The sequence below is a fragment of the Lithobates pipiens genome, unplaced genomic scaffold (assembly GCF_037356315.1).
Source record: "Lithobates pipiens isolate NorthernLeopardFrog02 unplaced genomic scaffold, aLitPip1_a1.2 Scaffold_1, whole genome shotgun sequence".
In the NCBI taxonomy this organism is placed as follows: domain Eukaryota; kingdom Metazoa; phylum Chordata; class Amphibia; order Anura; family Ranidae; genus Lithobates; species Lithobates pipiens.
This window is the reverse complement of record NW_027507685.1, coordinates 257,236,453-257,250,695: the sequence shown is the minus strand read 5'-3', so window position 1 is coordinate 257,250,695 and position 14,243 is coordinate 257,236,453.

Below are 14,243 nucleotides of genomic sequence, written 5' to 3'. Positions count from 1 at the left end.
GTTTGGTGTTCGACTCGAACATCGCCGTTTGTCTGTTCGGCAAATGCAGAACTTTGTGGACCGTTCACACCAAATTCTTGTGGCACGAATGGCCCACAATGCACTACGCCATCGCAGTGCATTGCTGGCTCTTGATTGGTGAAGCATGCACTGTGACCCCGCATGCTTGGCCAATCACAGCGCCGGCAGCGAGGAGAGCCATAATTGGCCACAGGCAGGATGCCTGTGGTCAATTATAGCTCAGGGGGTTTAGAACACGCCCCACAGTATATAAGGCTGCCAGCACGGCGGCCTTGTGTAGTGTGTTCCGGCGTGCAGGGAAAGAGCTAGATGGGGAGGGAAAGTGTGTGCATCTTAAAGTTAAAGTGGTGTTGTGTGCCTCCAGCACAATATACACCTGTATCTACCCTTTATTGCTTGTGTTCTCTAATACAGGCATCTGCAGGAGTCAAAGTGGGTGTTGTGTGCCTCCAGCACAGTATACACCTGAAGATATCCCTTATTGCTGGTGTTGTCTGTTGCATATCTTGCATATTAGCGTTTAAAATTAGCACTTTTGAGTCCCATAGACTTTAATAGGGTTCTAAATTTCGTAAGAATTTTTGGTCCGTTCGAAGGTTCTGGTGCGAACCGAACCAGGGGGTGTTTGGCTCATCCCTATTCAGTAGATATCTGCAAAGCTCACCCCTCCCTTACCGTGGAACCGAACTGCAAAGAGTTAAAGAAAGATCACACCTGCTTTTAAACCCAAGAGATAAGATTGATGTTTTAGAAGCAAGATACTCTACATGGCTATGATCGGTTGCTACTACCTTATATGGACAGGACCTAGCTGAAGCCTATACATTGTCATATTTATGTTTTGTGGTTGTTTTGTAGTTTGCATATATGTCAGGTCCCCTTGAGGCGAGGTGACAGATGCACACCGTAGGGATCAGGAGTGCACCGCAAGGTTGTGGACACTACGGCTGACTGCTGCGGACAGGGGATCCCATCGGGGTTAGAGCGTAAGATTCCCTGGGGTGCGGAGTCTAAGAGCCAGCAGGTGTTCACCAGAGCCTCTAGAGGTGAGGATGGACTGGGCTGCAACTGGCTCCAGGTCGCAACCCCCAGGGTCCCCCCCAGCTCGCACCCACAGTAGGCAACAGGAGGATAGGGATAGTGAGGGATAAAGCCAAGGTCGGGGCCACCAGAAGACAGGAATAGTCAGGGACACGCCAATCGGTCAGGATCACAGGCAAACAGGGATAGTCAAGGACACGCCAAAGTCGGTAACGGAACAACAGAAGAGCACACGGCAGGTAACAGGAAGCTAACACACAAAGGTTGATCAGCAGGGTTGGCCTGCAGTGCACAGGTTAATATAGAGCTCTCTGATAGGAGCTAGGGTGGAGTCATGCCAGAGGATGGTTTACAAAAACAGTCAGGTGAGGGTCGGCTGGTCTCTAGAGATGAACACATGGAAACAGGTAAGCAAACTATTGCAAAACCATGACAGTACCCTCCCTCTTATGAGGCCTCCATCTCCCCGCCTGGGTCTAGGCTTAAAGGGAAACTCCAGATGGAACCTCCTCAACAGACTAGGAGCAAAGACCTCAGATGCAGTGATCCAAGACCTCTCCTCAGGGCCAAACCCTTTACAATGTACGAGGTACTGAAGAATGCCTTTACGGAGCCGGGAATCCAAAACTTGACTAACCTCGTATTTTAGATTATCCTCAGAGACTGGAACCGAGGTAGGGAGAGGACAAGAGGACTTGAGGACTAAAGGCTTTTTAGGCATGGGTAAGGGCATGAGAAGATCAGGAGCCTGAGCAGGGTCTCCCAGACCCTTAAAGATGAGCTTGGCATCCAGAACTGGACCACCAGACTGGGCAGAGGTCAGTGGATCCCTGAGGTCAGGTTGGTTAGAAGGTGACATGTCACAAGAGTCAAGCTGGATAGCTGAAACACAAACAGAATGCAGAGAACCCTGAGAGAAAGATTGAAAACCCCACCTGGCCGAATGAGGCAGTCTATCCAAAGGATGGATTGAGCCTCTTAAACGGGTTTGAACGGACATAGTAGCAGTAGGGTGAGGCCAGGTCACAGAAGGTCCTGAACAAGAAGCTGGAAGCTAATTGGGCATGGGCTGGACAAGCATAACTGGTGCAGAGGCCGACTGAATAGTATTGTCAGGTGTAGCGACCATCTTAATCGCATCACAGGGCATAGCAACTGTGGAACTTGCAGACAAGTTAGCCTGGCTGTGCGTCCAAGGGAGATTAGGGACAGGCAAATGTAAATGGTTATGCAAACTGGAGTGAATGATCGACTCAGGTTCATAGGTGGGCCCCTCATCCAGAGTACCACATGACCTAGAGAGTGCATCAGTCCGACTATTGCAGGACACATCCCAGAGATCGCTATATACAGCGGGAATAGCAGAAGATAATGGGATGGTGGTAACAGGAAGTTTCTCTTTTGGGGTACCCTTGAGTAGGCAGGAAGAGGAACAGGAGGAACCCCAAGCCAGGATCTGCCCAGCAGACTAGTCGATGTGTGGAGAATGGAGCCGTAACCAAGGAAGACCTAATATGATAGGAGATGAAGCCTTAGGTAAGACAAGGAAGGATATCCACTCCTGGTGGAGTGTCCCTACTGACATCTTAACAGGAAGAGTCTGGAAGCGGATAGGGCCCCCTGGGACAACAGTGCCATCAATCGCCAAGACCACCAATGGCGTTGTAAGGGGCAAAAGGGTAAGTCTCATGGAGGATGCAGTTTCCCAATCCATGAAATTGGCAGCGGCTCCGGAATCCAGATGTACTGAGACCGAACGAGAGGAAGCACCGACATGAAGCAACACAAAAAGGAGAAGACGAGAAGGTGAAGGTGATATTTCAGGGTCTAATACTCCACCTTCCAGATGTATTAGCCCTGAGCGTTTTTCCAGATGAAGAGAACAAGTGTCACGAAAATGACCTTTGGCCCCACAATAGAGGCATAGGCCCAGAGTTCTGCGCCTAGCACGTTCTTCGGGAGATAATTTAGTCTAGCCCAACTGCATAGATTCCTCAGTAGGCAGGGGGTGCTCCTTGGATCGAAGAGAAGGGACTGGGGGCTCAGGCTGCCTAAAGAACGGGGAGTGCTGGCGTCTTTTTTCCAGGGCCCTCTCCTGAAAGCGAATATCGATCTGGTTACACAAGGTGATGACACCGTCCAGATCAGCAGGAAGAGATCTTCCTGCTTATTCATCCTTCACTCAAGAGAGGCCATGTAAAAAGGTTGCAACTAGGGCCTCATTATTCCAGCTCAATTCAGCTGTGAGGATACGGAACTGAAGAGCATACTGTCCCACAGACGCGGACTCTTGTCGGAGACGTAAAAGAGTGCTAGCCGCTGAGGAGACACTACTCGGTTCCTCGAAGATATTCCGAAAAAGTTTCAAGAAATCAGACAGGCTAGAAACCACTGGATCATTCAGTTCCCACAGAGGGGCAGCCCAAGCTAACGCCTCGCCGGACAGGAGGGATATGATATATGCAACTTTTGCCCCATCGGACAGGAAGTTTTGGGGCTGAAGTTCAAAATGAATTATGCACGGGCTAAGGAACCCCCTGCAAGCTTTGGAGTCCCCAGAGAAACGGACTGGAGCTGGTAGTTGTAATGAATGTGTGGCTGCGACTGATGCAATAGGTGCAGCAGCAGATAGCGGTTGAGGTTGTTGAACTGGGGGTCCTAATGAGGCCTGAACCTGTTCAAAACGGGATGCCAAATCCTGAAGGAATCGCACCATCTGGGTCTGATGCGATTCTTGGGTCTCAAGTCTGCGAAATAAGCCCTGCAACGGATCGACTGCAGGAAGCGGCACGTCAGCCAGGTCCATGGCTGATCAAACTGTCAAGTCACCTTGAGGCGAGGTGACAGATGCACACCGTAAGGATCAGGAGTGCACCGCAAGGTTGTGGACCCTATGACTGACTGCTGCGGACGGGGGATCCCACCGGGGTTAGAGCGTAAGATTCCCTGGGGCGCGGAGTCTAAGAGCCAGCAGGTGTTCACCAGAGCCTCTAGAGGTGAGGATGGACTGGGCTGCAACTGGCTCCAGGTCGCGACCCCCAGGGTCCCCCAGCTCTCACCCACAGTAGGCAACAGGAGGATAGGGATAGTGAGGGATAAAGCCAAGGTCGGGGCCACAAGCAGACAGGAATAGTCAGGGACACGCTAATCGGTCAGGATCACAGGCAAACAGGGACAGTCAAGGACACGCCAAAGTCGGTAACGGAACAACAGAAGAGCACACGGCAAGTAACAGGAAGCTAACACACAAAGGTTGATCAGCAGGGTTGGCCTGCAGTGCACAGGTTAATATAGAGTTCTCTGATAGGAGCTAGGGTGGAGTCATGCCAGAGGATGGATTACAAAAGCAGTCAGGTGAGGGTCGGCTGGTCTCTAGAGATGAACACATGGAAACAGGTAAGCAAACTATTGCAAAACCATGACAATATGCCTGCCTTATCTGATAACAAAATATTCGGCTGTTAGTATATAAGTCTTGAAGATGGGAAACAATAAAGAGAAGTATTTTTATACTGAACTTGGTGTCTGTCTCAGTGAATTGCTTCGGTGTGGCCACACCCTGACATTACCTATTTATCAATTTGACCAGGGGCAGGTATAAAAATACCGGACCTTGGTTCCGGTCCAAAACATCTGGCACCCAACGTGGGGCTATTGGGTTCAGTATCGAGGGATAGCTGATCGAGAACAGACCGGGATAAATCAACACGGGCAGGATGGAGACTGATGACCTCTGAGAAAACGGTAAGACACTTTTTAATATCCCGTCTACTGTTTATCCTGTCCCTGTGATTGGCTAATCTCTGTGTCTATATCGGCTCTCTATGGTCAGCAAAGATCTATATCTGTCACCTGTATTCTGTTCTGTTCGGTTCCATTCTGTTGATCAATCTTGTGCCTTGTGACGGCTGTTGGGAATGAGGGATTGATTATATTAGTCACGGATGAGAATAGTTGACGTGGTTAAACTCCTCCTGGGACAGTAAATAATTGTACTGTGCGGTAGAGCACGGGCAACCAGGAGGGGGCATCAGGAATATGCCCAGTGGCATGGGGATCCCGTGAGAATTTGAGCAATCTCATGTTCCACCACAGTCATCACATATCTTGTTGAACATATCTTTCTTGTCATATGTTGTTCTTGTTGATCATATCTTGCCGGTAATGTCATGTCCCAAGTGTGTTTTGTGGACTGCTCTTTGGTATAAATGAAGAAGGTTGAGGTCTGGATATGGTAGTGAGTCTCTTGGTTACAAACCCTTATCCACCCCCACACTTTCTCTGAAAAAGGCAGAATCCATCAAAAAAAAAAGACCTTGGCTGAAGCACAATAAATATTTAGGTTGCCAATTTGCTTTGCTCAACCTCCTACTTTCCAGAAGCCTCGGGAAAGCAGGGGACATTAATCAAACCTGCTGCCTGTGAGATCCAGAAAAGCCCAAATCAATCAACAACTTCTCCACTGATTACCGAGGAGCCAAAAAGAACTAAGTTTGCCTAACATCGTAGCAACCTAACTAAGAAAGTGCCACATCAGAAACCTATACTAAGAGTATAAAGATGTTATTGCTTTCCTTGTAAAATTGTTAGCTGCCTTGGGTTAAATCATCAGATGCTCTGTGATTGGATCATCTTTGAGTTGATGATGTCTGAATAACCATAACTAGATGACCGCAGTCTGTGGAGGTTGTAGGACAGAACAAATGAGACATTTTGGATGTTGATATCTGTGAAGGGTCCCCTGAATCCAGGTCACGATATATATTGTAGGAGTTAGTTACATTCAGATGGACTTGCTTTGTTATGTGATGTTCCATAGCTTCTCAATTACACTACTTCAGTTCTAATGAGCCATAGGAACATACTGGGAGTATAACGATACCATTGTTTTCCTTGAGAAATTGATGGCTGCCTTGGGTCCATGGTTGGAGCATTCTTTTATGATGCCTAAATGACCATAGCCAGATGACCACAGCGTGTGAAGGTTGGAGTACAGAGCAAGATACTTTGTCTCACAAAATGTGTGTGTGTGGGGGGGGGGGGGTATGATCATAAACAACAAAATGGGAAGAGAGAGAAAAGCCAGAGATGGAATGAGGTGTTCAGAAATGGGAGGGGGGAGCAGGGAGAGGGAGTGGGCAATAGTCCATAAATGAGACATCTTAGGCCGCGTACACACGCGCGGACTGTTCGCCCAACTTTGTCCGTCCAACAGTTTCAGCAAACAGTCCGCTCAAAATTAGCATGGACGGACATGCCCACACATGACGAACGAACAGTTTGCTGAAACCGTGCGCGATGACGTGAACAGCACGTACGACGGGACGAAAAATACGACGTCCTATACACTGCATTATAGCTTTCGGCGTGAAAATCCTTTCTGAGCATGCGCGCAACTTTGTTTGACGAACAAGCCTACACACGAGCGGGCTGTTCGCTGAAACAAGGTTTCAGCGGACAGTTTTTCGGAATTTCCGAAAAACCTTGTCCGTCCAACTGTCCGCTGAAACTGTCCGCTGAAAGCCCACACACGAGCGGACTGTCCGCCCAAACACTGTTCAGCGGACAAAGTTGGGCGAACAGTCCGCCCGTGTGTACGCGGCCTTAGATGATGAGGTCTCTGAGAGTTCTCGTTATTCCTGATCAGAATATAGCTAGTAGAAGTTATTCATGTTCAGGTAGACTTGTGACATTTCATAGCTTCTCAAAAGCCACTTCTTCCATTCTAACAAGTGATAGGAACATACTGAGAGTATAAAGATGTTATTTTTTGCCTTCTGAAGTTGTTAGCTGCCTTGGGTCCAATCATCAGATGCTTCATAATTGAGCATCTTTGAGTTTAGGATGGCCAATTAATCATTACTAGATGACAACAGCCTGTGGAGGTTGAAGGAAAGAACAAATCAGACATTTTGTTTGACAAAAGATTTATTAGGTTTTTGAAATTTTTACAAATAGTATAATAAACACATAAATTACGTGCAACCAAGAGAAGAAAATGCTGAGGTATGCTTGAGTAATACAGCAAGAGCTACGAAGGAAGGCAAAGTACAGAAGACTTCAAGACACCTAGAGCTTTGCAGCCAGATCAGGAGGTGAGGATAGTGAGTATGCCAACTGGGAGTGCTCTATGTCAATGGTTATGAAAGCCTCTACAGGAAAAAGGAGGGGAAAGTGCCATTTGGCTCAGAATGGGGGCTCTAGTGTGATGGGGGAAAGAATAGATATGGTCATAAACAACAGAAAGGGAAGAGTTGGAAAAGCAAGGGCTAGAGAGAGGAACTGGGGGAGATACTTGCCTGGTGGAATCAGAAAGGGGGGAGAGGAGTGGGAAATTAACAAATCAACAAATTAGATATTTTGGAATATTATGTCTCTAAAAGCTCTCATTAATTCAGGTCATGATATAGTTAGTAGACGTTAATACTGTTCAGATGGATGTGTTGTTATGTGTCATTTCGTAGCTTCTCTATCTCTAAACCACTATCTTTCCAACAAGTGATAAGAACATACTGAGAGTATAAAGAAGTTATTGCTTTCCTTCTGAAATTGTTAGCTGTCTTGGGTCCAATCATCTGATGCTTCATGGTTGGAGCATCTTTAAGTTTGGGATGCCCGAATGACCATTAACCGATGACCACAGCCTGTGGAGATTTTAGGAAAGAATAAATCAGACATTTTGTTTTTCACAAAACATTTATTAGGTTCTTGAGGTTTTAAAAATAGTACAAGAACACATAAATGAAGTGCAACCCAAAGAAGTTGAACAGAGGCAAATAGCTATATGCTATATTGTATACTTGAATGTTACAATGAGAGCGGAGGATGGAGGCAAAGTACAGGAGAATAAATATAAACATCCCACTGGTGAAGTAAAGTGCTCATGCATAAAAGATTGATAGGTGCTTCAATATTCAGTGTTCAGACAAAAGTGCCCCACATGGATGTTCACTCACCCCTAAACATTGACCACCTATCGCTAGAGTGGTCACTTGCGCTTTGTGGGGAGTAAAGACCCCTAGATGACTTTATCCAAGCTTTGCTTAGGATGGTTCTCTGTGGATGGGAAGAGAAAATAACAGAGGGGGGTGCTCCCATAGTGTAAAACCATATTTTATTATAAAAAAAACAAGTGTAAAATGTGAAATATGCACTCACATAATTTGGTGCCTAAGCGTGGCACCCGGTGTGGTCAGCATGTGCTATTAGATAGGGTGATCTGGCCAATCTCCATTGGATGCCACTCGTTTGTGGCGAGGTTCAGTCTCTGTGCTTAATTTTCATATGCATCCTGTGTTCGGCAGGCCCGGACTGGGACAAAAAATAGGCCCGGGCATTTTAGATTGAGCAGCCAACCTTTCCAGGGACCGGGGGGGGGGGGTTCGGTAGACATTAGCGGGGGTGGCTGATTTTGGTCCTCCACACTGTAATGTGCAAGGATACTGTGATATAAAGGGAACTGCACTAAAAAGGGGCACTGCAATGATTACAGTGCCCTTTTACGGGGCAGTCCCCTTTATATTATAGTGTCCCAGTCCTATTGTGGCCATGCCAGTACTGTCTGTCTCCTATTGTGTCCACGGCCCAGTGACACTGACCTGCTCTCTGGTGCTGCGGGTACAGGGTGGCTCCCTCTGGCGCTGCGGGTACAGGGTGGCTCCCTCTGGCGCTGCGGGTACAGGGTAGCTCCCTCTGGTGCTGCGGGTACAGGGTGGCTCTCTCTGGTGCTGCGGGTACAGGGTGGCTCTCTCTGGCGGTGGGGTGAAGCGTCGCTCTCTCTGGTGGTGCGGTGCAGCGTCGCTCTCTCTGGTGGTGCGGTGCAGCGTCGCTCTCTCTGGGGGTGCGGTGCAGCGTCGCTCTCTCTGGGGGTGCGGTGCAGCGTCGCTCTCTCTGGTGGTGCGGTGCAGCGTCGCTCTCTCTGGTGGTGCGGTGCAGCGTCGCTCTCTCTGGGGGTGCGGTGCAGCGTCGCTCTCTCTGGGGGTGCGGTGCAGCGTCGCTCTCTCTGGGGGTGCGGTGCAGCGTCGCTCTCTCTGGTGGTGCGGTGCAGCGTCGCTCTCTCTGGTGGTGCGGTGCAGCTTTACTCTCTCTGGGGGTGCGGTGCAGCGTCGCTCTCTCTGGTGGTGCGGTGCAGCTTTACTCTCTCTGGGGGTGCGGTGCAGCGTCGCTCTCTCTGGTGGTGCGGTGCAGCGTCGCTCTCTCTGGTGGTGCGGTGCAGTGTCGCTCTCTCTGGTGGTGCGGTGCAGCGTCGCTCTCTCTCTCTGGTTGTGCTGGGGCTATTAGTTCCCCCAGCACAGTCCTCTGTTTTATTTGCCATGTCTCCTGTAGTAGCTGCTACAAGCACTCCTCAGCTTGTTTCTGGGTTTTCTCTTTCACCCCAGCAGAGTGCATGCTGGGGACTGTAGTCTGCTCCCTGCTGAGACCAATGGTGCCATGTATCTCTGGGACTACATTTCCCATGATACCCCTCTAGTTTCTTCTGATTGGCCCTCTGTGTTGGCCAATGGGGAGGGAAAACGACCATACAGGAATGCCTTCTCTTCCCCTGCTGCCAACGTGAGAAGGGGAGGGGGAGCGAGGGGGGGAATAGTGACAGCAGCCTGAAGCTTTCCCCACCGTGCGGATGCCCATGGCTGGAGGAGGAGAGCGGAACTGTCAGTGCAGCGCTGAGGCTGAGCTGTGTGTGAGAGAGATACACATCACAGTTCATGCAGCCGCCAGTTCCGCATGACACAGGCATGGCTGTATGGCGGTAGGCGAGTGGCGGCCGTGGCCTGTGTTACCCATGATCAGGCCGCGGCCGCCGCTTACCTCCCACCGTGCGGCCTGATCATCAACAGGCCACGGGCGGCCCCGGCCCACCGGGCAAATGCCCGGTCTGCCCTATGGCCAGTCCGGGCCTGGTGTTCGGATAAGGCGATCAAGCCACATCGCGTTTCAGCCTATAGGAAAGGCCATCATCAGGAAGCCCTAAATCCACCATCTTAAGTGTGGGCTTATATACCCATATGGGCATTAGCCTAATTTAAAACAGTTAATTTGATTTCTTATTGATCCACACATGCTGGGCACTTCTGGGCGCTTACAATATATCCTTGTACAATGTATAATACCAATGGAATGAATAAAATTAGAATTTATAAAAAAAAACATGATTATAACGAACATTATACTAATATATCATGTTCTTTCTTGCTTGGGGAATTGGAAATGGGAAGGGGGAAAGGGAGTGGGGAAAAGTCCAAAAATTAGACATTTTGGATGATGATGTCTCTGAAAGTTGAAGTTAGTTCTCATTAATCCAGGTCATGGTATAGCTAGTAGAAGCCAGTAACATTCAGCTGGACTTGTTGTGTAATGTGTCATTTCATAGCTTCTCCGAGCCACTTGTTAAGTTCTAACAATTGATAGGAACATACTGAGAGTATAAAGGTGTTATTGCTATCCTTCTGAAATTGTTAGCTGCCTTGGATCAAATCATCAGATGCTCCATGGTTGGGGAATCTTTGAGTTTCTGACGCCTGTAGTATCACCATAACCAGATGACCACAACCTGTGGAGGTTGCAACACAGAACAAATGAGACATTTTCGATTCCATGAAGGTTCTCATTAATCCAGGTCATGATACAGCTAGAAGGAGTTAGTCAAATGTAACTGGACCTCTCCAAGCCAGTTTTGTAGTTCTAATCAGTGATAGGAACACACTGAGAGTATAATGATGTCATTGTTTTCCTTCTGAAATGGTTAGCTGCTTGGCTCCAATCATCAGATGCTCCATGGTTGGAGCAACTTTGAGGTCATGATGCCTGAATAATCATAACCAGGTGACCACAGCCTGTGGCAGTTGTAGGTCAGAACAAATAAGTCATTTTTGGATGATGCTAGTAGAAGGTAGTCGCATGCAGCTAGACCTCTCCAAGCCACTTCTTTAGTTCTAACGGGTGATAGGAACATACTGAGAGTATAAAGATGCTATTGTTTTCCTTCTAAAATTGTTAGCTGCCTTGGGTCCAATCATTAGATGCTCCATGGTTGGAGCAACTTTGAGCTTATGATGCTTGAATGATCATAACCAGGTGACCACAGCCTGTGGAAGTTGTAGCACAGAACAAATGAGACATTTTGGATTCTAGTGAAGGTTCTCATTAATCCAGGTCATGATGTAGCTAGAAGGAGTTAGTCAAATGTAGCTGGACCTCTCCAAGCCACTTCTGTAGTTTTAAACAGTGATAGGAACACACTGAGAGTATAATGATGTCATTGTTTTCCTTCTGAAATTGTAGTTGGCTCCAATCATTAGATGTTCCATGGTTGGAGCAACTTTGAGGTCATGATGCCTAAATAACTATAACCAGGTGACCACATCCCGTGGAAGTTGCACTTGCGGTGAACATGCGGTTGCACTTGCGGTGAACTTGCGGTTGCACTTGCGATTGCACTTGCGGTGAACGTGCGGTGATACAGCGCTTTGTGGCATACCCTACACTTTGGTAAGCTTCTTAGCTGCACAGCGTGTTACGCTGATTCTGGCAGGCGCATATACACCCTCAACCTTTATTGGGACTGGGTAAGCCCATTTTAAGTATTAAAACAATGTAAAGCATAATGCTATATATTTTTTTTTTTCTTATTAAAACAAAGGCAAGGATTTTTGCCTTGTTTTGTTTTATAATGGGACCCTGTTTTTATCGGTATACTTAGGTTGGCTAACGCCATTACCCTTGGGGGTTTTACTGTTTCCAGCAGCGATGCTTTGCTTCATGAACAATTCCATCAAAGCACTCTAATTAAGGGTAGGTATCCAAAGACATTCAATTCATTTCAATATATTCCAGTCTTTTTAGCCCCATGTTGGGCTTTTATAGGACCCTTATTTATTAAGGACCAGTGGGTAATTGTCCATTTTATCTGTCCCCTGCAGTCACTTGCTGGTGATAGCTACGATCGGTCTGCACTTATTTCAGGAAAATTCCCCCAATTGTTTTTTTTGGTGGGGTATAGGCCAGGGGTAGGTATATATAATTTTCATGAATTCATTTTTTTTCTCTTCACAAATTGGTATTTGTTATCTATGTGGGGGTCCCGGCTGCATCACACTTCCAGCTCCATTTTTACATTTTTGTTCTCTCTGTTATGTTTACAGTATATCTTGTCAAAACCTCTTGGTGTTGAATACTGGCTCCCCTGAAGAAGCCTTTGCTAAGGCGAAACATGTTGGGATACTCTTGAATCAGCCAATATCATTTCGACCAAGTTGAATGATTAGACATGAATTTTTAAATCATAAATTAGTCAATGTGGCTTGTGCGTCTTGTTGATAACTATTTTTAACTAATTGTATTTAATAAACAAAATAATCTTTTTTTTAATATATGGAAAATTATTTCTTTCTTTCTCGACCCTATAATTGGTGATAAAATTCATATACAAAATAAATACTATTTACCCCCCTTTTTGTTGGTATAAATTGTTAGGCACCGCAATAATCCCCCCTTTTCTACCTCCATCTTTCCAATTTAGTAGAAGGTAGTCGCATGCAGCTGGACCTCTCTAAGCCACTTCTTTAATTCTAATGAGTGATAGCAACATACTGAGAGTATAAAGATGCTATTGTTTACCTTCTAAAATTATTAGCTGGATTGCGTCCAATCATTAGATGCTCCATGGTTGGAGCAACTCTGAGATTATGATGCCGGAATAACCATAACCAGGAGACCACAGCTTGTGGAAGCTGTAGTACATAACAAGTGAGTCATTTTGGAATCTGTGAAGGTTCCCAACAATGCAGGTCTTGATATACAGTAGTTAGTAGAAGTTAGTCACATGCAGCTGGACCTCTGCAAGCCACTTCTTCGGTTCTAATGAGTCATGGGAACATACTGAGAGTATAAAGAAGGTATTATTTTCATTCTGAAATTAGCTGCCTTGGGTCCGATAATCAGACGCTCTATGGTTGTCCATCCATTTTTCGGATCAGGGGCGTAACTATAGGGGGTGCAGCAGTCGCGACCGCAACTGGGCCCTGTGCTGCAGGGGGCCCATGCAGCCCCCTCTACATATGGCCGGGAGCAGCATAGGCAGCTAGGGGTACCAGTGCACCATGCACACGGGTGGCTGGAGGTGGAGGGTGACTAGCAGAGCTCCATGCTCGATTATCGCACTGGCTGCTCTTTAGTTGTGCATTCCCCGCATGACCTGTGTCCTCAGCCGGCTCCTCGGAGTACCCCTCTCCTGCTCCATGCATTGCTGCTTAGTCCGATGTCTGTTCTCCCCAGCCAGAGTCCCGCCCGCCAGTGGTGGAACTACAGGGCTCACAAAGGTCATACCTGTGACCACGCCCTGGAGTTCCAGTGCCGGATTCGGAGGGAAGAGCCCTGGCTGGGGTTCAGGGGGGCCCTTCATGGTTTCTTGCATCGGGGCCCTGAAGATTCTAGTTACGCCACTGTTTCGGATCACTGACCAGAAGCAATATTCAGTAGGATAAATAAAATGTAAGTATAGTTGGCCCCAAACCTTTGCCATGAATGATCAAAGGTTGGGCATCAAGCTGGCTACCCACCCTCATAAAAGGAACCACTTCCCTGCAGAGACGGCAAATATTGTGCCGAGAGTGGCCGACAGCACAGGAAAAAAACTTGTATCCAAAGCACCGTTAATAAGCTGTTTCAATTGGAATGCTTTTTTTTTTTCGGTATAATTAGAGAATTGTCACATTTCAATGATGGTGGGGGGGGGGGAGGACAATCAAACTTACCCAGGGTATTTGATGAAGTCTGGAAGGACATCCAGGCAGCTGGCACTGACAGGTAGGACATAATTAGATATTCTGCAATTCTAACATTTTAACTATTATTAGTACAGGAGTCTAGTTGAACTAAACCTGTCTGGTTTTAATGTTATAATGCATATTAATGAGGTAGGCTTTAACACAAGTCAATCCAGACACATGGTGAAATTATATGAATCACACAGCAATTAGGCTGAATGTAGGAATAGAATGCTATTTTAGTCTCAGCCCCTATTATCGATACCAATCCTATTAAACCTCCCAGTTAAAACCGTGATTTGCAAAAGGATTTTATTTTCCTTTTTTTTTTTTTTTCACCTTTGCAGAAATCCTGCTGTGATAACACCGTAATTACTTCAAAAGTCTGCATTTTTATACTTTAAGAAAGTTAGAGAT